Source organism: Penaeus vannamei, chromosome 17 (genome assembly GCF_042767895.1).
Source record: "Penaeus vannamei isolate JL-2024 chromosome 17, ASM4276789v1, whole genome shotgun sequence".
Lineage (NCBI taxonomy): Eukaryota > Metazoa > Arthropoda > Malacostraca > Decapoda > Penaeidae > Penaeus > Penaeus vannamei.
Window position 1 is genome coordinate 21,168,788 of NC_091565.1, and position 5,000 is coordinate 21,173,787.

Below are 5,000 nucleotides of genomic sequence, written 5' to 3' on the forward strand. Positions count from 1 at the left end.
CACTTGAAGAATGATATTAATGATTCCTGGTTCCCGATCGCCTCCAAAATTTAATGGCATCTAAGTAGGGCTAAGACACACCTGATTAAAAAAAAAAATTATCCTGCGCAGGATTTGTTGGGCTAAGACACATCCCTGGTAAAATTGGATTAAAATCTGTTGATAACTCTTTGAGGTATACTGCTAACCAACTAACCAACGAAAGAAAATCCTGGTTCATGATCCGGATCACAAACAAATTTGAAAACCATTTAAGTTGGGCTAAAACACACATCTGGAAAAGAAATAATAAAAATCTGTTAATACTTTTTGTGTTATCCTGCACAGGATGCGGATCATCACCAAAATTTAAGGACAAGGACACACCTCTGGTAAATTTCTGTTCACAACTTTTTGAATTATCCTACAAACCAACGAAAAAAAAAATAACCAACGCTACCAAAAGTATAACCTTCTTGGCGGAGATAATAACGTTTCATTAACATTAATAGTGTTAATATAAATATTGTCCATAATATTGATAATAGTAATTCCAGTAATAATAAGCAACAATTAATGATAACTATGACGATGATGAAAATAGAAATATTATTAAAAATAATAGTAGTAAAGATAATAACAAGGATATTAATAATGATAATACTAATGAATGAATGATGATGCTAGCAATCATAATGATAATGATAATAATGATAATAATAATAATAATAGCAATGATAATACACACTTACATATACGTATATATTATACATACGTACATACATACATACATACATACATACATACATATATATATATATATATATATATATATATATATATATATATATATATATATATACATATATATACGGATTTTTGTGTGAATAAGTAGCTGCACTTGGCTCCAGAATATATGCCGCCTTCTTAGAAAAGTGCAGATTTAGCTTTCCCAACTGAACTGTTTACAACTTTACAGCTCAAGGCTTCTTTGAAGTTGCATAAAAGAACAATGCTCTTGAAGATCTCTGATCTTCCAGATAAATAAGGTCTACCAAATCTTTATGAAAGGCGATGAAAGTTATTTTTTCCGATAAAAGAAAAGAATATATAACACTAACAATACAAATATAGAATACCAAAAATCTAGGTAAAAAATATATATATACAAGAGCGCGGGGACACGCACACATGTGCACACTCTCACACAGACACACACACACATCTCCCTCTTCACATTTACCGGAGTGAATACTAAAATGTTTATAATAAAACCTCTCATCGGATATTTTTTTTCCATTTCCGAAAGGATTGGCTAGCGATGCAAACTATTCACATTATCAAAGGGTTAAGAAGGGACTCATCACGTACTTGTAGTTGAATATCTAAAGGAACCAGTGCAAGGACAGGTATTTCTCCTTGAACTAAGTATAATAATGTGAATATCGAGTTTGCTGAACATATACCTTAATTCTGTTTAGTGAAGAAAAAAAAAAAATACGGAAAAAAACCCACAATGCACAAACTAGATTTATTGATGAAAGTGAGACAACAGTTTCGGAATCGTCCTCGATTCCATCTTCGGGTCTGAAAAAAATACATTTCGCTAAAGAGAAGTCCTCTACTGACCTTTATCTTCAACCAATCAATGTGTGCTTTTTTTTTTTTTTTTTGGGGGGGGGGTCTTATGTTGTTTCCCTGTAGAATCTAGAACTTCATATGTCCATGTATGGCGTACAAAATAGTTGCCAATGTTACTGTGAAACTTATATAAAAAGCCATTCTGTTCTCATAAAAGGGTGAAAATACTCTGTGATTATCAAGATAGTATTCTTCAGGGTAAGATAGTTGTAACTTTCGGTTGCCAATAAGTCTCAAAAATCTTGTAAAAAAAAAAGGTTATCAAAAACATTTTGGAGTTCTCAAAAGAGTAAAATTTGATTCATATGGAATGCCACCAAATGAAAGTATTTTAGATTAGTTTAGTCTTTTAGTTTCCCTGCACATAAGAATATATAAGGAGCTCTCCACTGCTATCAGTAGATACTCCAAGGATCTGTGCCATCGATTGAAATTAACTAATTTATTACGACTGTTCTAGCTGTGTTGATTTTGTTGACTATGTTGAACAGAGATGATGAGAGGGATTCCGTCCTCTCCTTGATCTTATTTACGTAACCACGCGCATCCATGCCAAGTATGATTAGGAGAGTGTCTACATGGTGCCAATTTGCCATTAGTACAAGTGAAGTCTTAATACGGGTCATATTATACTGAAGCGAAGTACATCATTTCAGTTACTGCAAAATGCTTGCTCTGATAACTTTTTGGCAGTCGTAAAAATTCCATGACTGATATTTTACATTATATTTTGATAAAAGGATATTGACAGTTCCTTGACTAATACGATCCTTTTCGAAGGGTACCTGCTGTACTGAAAATGATATAAAGATACGCCAATTTGCATTTCTAAGTTGCCATCTCTGCACCCTATTTGTTGGAATACCACCCTTTTCAAACATATTGACAACTCATCACCTCCAAAGTTAAACTGGGTAATTAATGTATTACGTGCTAGGTGTTCAGACTGCCAATTCAGCATTTATGGTTTGGAAAAACGAAGTATGTCACGAGTCAGCAGTATTACTGCAATCCTCAGGAACAGTGACTGCACGGCCAATATCCAAGTGAGTATTCACGTGTGTCCGTTCATTGAGGATAATGTGTTTAGTACACAATCAGCGTCCCTTACATCTGCCGCGTTGTCAACAATGTGACAGAGTAAGATCATCTTAATGTACTATCACTGCAGCCACTCCATTTTCATGAGACCTTTAAACATAGAAAACTGGGTTAATGTGACTGACTTATGTAAAGTCGGCCAATGTGAATATGTGCTTTACTTTCAATTAGTGTAATTTTAGTTCGATAAATCCTCTTAGTAGCCTGGGTCTGAAATGTTACTTTTCTTTAATTTTGTATTAGCTTTGTGTGTACTACTAAATCTGATACTTTGATACGGCCCTTGCTATGCCCTCATGAACAAGACAGAACATGTCTTGATATTGTCCCAATAATGGTTCTTTGTATTGCTAATAGTATTGCGCTTCTTCAGGAAACACTTTGATTTATGCATGGCCACATCATGGAAAACAGATCAAATTTAAAAGAAAACATTGTCTGTCTCACAAATTGAATACCTGACAGACTGGATCCACAAAGAGCAATTCATCTGACATTACCAGTAAGGGCATTTCGATACATGCCATGGTTTCAACTCCATTTGTATCTACTGTGGCGCTGGAACTACGTGTGACCTTTAATGAATGGAAAAACACTCTACCGTATTGATACTATGGTAGGAAAACCCACAATGCACAAATTAGATTTATTGAAGAAAGTGAGACAACAGTTTCGGAATTGTCCTCGATTCCATCTTCGGGTCTGAGGAGGAAAGGGAGTGGGAGAGGAGGAGAAGCACGCGGGAAACACGGGGCAGGTGAGGACAGGAGAAAGGAATTGAAGGGAGGTCAGGTCAGGTCGAAGGATCCGGCGGTTGATGTGAAGGAGAAAAACTGCTGTTCAGGTTGAAACTGGGCAGCAGCTTAATCAGGGAAGATTCTACCAGTAAGCGTGCGTGGACATCAGCGGAAGGGAAGACAATGCACGCTGCTTTCCAGTCCATCTTATAGCCAGTGACCACCGATGGTAGAAGAGGGCGTTGTTGTTGTGTCCCCTGGATACAGCGTACGTATGCTGAGACAGACGCTTAGTAAGATTGGCGCCTGTTTCACCAAAATACTGCTTATCACAGGAGGCACACGGAACAGCATAAGAGCCCACCTTCGAGGTAGGAGGGCAGGTGTGAACCAGGTTGCGACGGAGAGTGTTCATCTGGTGAAAGGAGAATCTGCAGTTGAAAGACTGCAGGGGGCGACGGAGAGAGTAGATCTCGTAATTGTTGAAGGTACGGTGCGCCCTGGATAACGCGACGTCATCCCAGTTTGGAGAACGAATGACGAAGGAAATTGGTCTCTCTAAAGGTTCGCCTCCGGGAAACAGGCCGCCTACTCTTTCAGACGACGGTGAAAGATAGCAGCAATGCGTTCCCGGGGGTCGCTGGTCAGGCGGGTATAGGTAGTGAAAAAACTGATGTGACTGTCCTCTTTATTTCTAAAACACACGTAAATAAATTCACAAATATTGCGATGAAGAATACGGATATTTGGCGGTGCTAATTGAGGAGTACAACAGTTCCACGCCCTGCGAGGGCAGGCTCGCGAGAGGGTGTGCACCCACGTGTGTGACCTGGAGTGAGCGAATGGGACCTTGGGTCAGCTGAGATCAGCTTAAGTATCCCTGGCCCCAGCGGCTGCTCGAGGCTTCCTTGTCATGTATTTGGTTGCAGACGACCAAGCTTGGGTACACACGTGCAGACCACGCGATGTGAACATGCGGTGTATACACATAGCATGATATGTAGTATGCTATAGCCACGTGTAGTCTCTTCTTCTATAGTATACTATACCACCACCGAGTTGCCTTTGTGAGAAGGCAAAATAGGGATATCCTCACTGCGCAGGCTGTGAAGGGCCTCACGGGAACACCTGGGAATGGAAGGGCTGGGATGAAGGAGGGACTCGAGGGCAAGGATGAAGGCCCCGCGAAGACATCAGGCAAGTTCCTATGGGTGGAGAGGAAACAGTCGAAGGAAGAAATAATGTCAGTGGAGGTTAGGGGGAGAGGGCGGAGAGCAAAAGAAACACTGAAGCCAAGGAGTTGCTGTTGGTGAGGAATCAAGGACAGGGAGGATAGGTTGGTAACAGCGTTGGTGAGGGGGAGGCGGGACCAGGGACTACGGGAAGTGAGGTTGGAGAGAGAGCGGATATGGGTGGTGGAGAAGAACCATGAATCGTGGGTCATGTCGGCTGGAAGACGAGGCCGGGGAGCTGTTTCTTTAATGTTAAATGCTTCATTCCTGTCATCGTGAGCCATGATCAAAAAGCGGCTGATCAGTACGG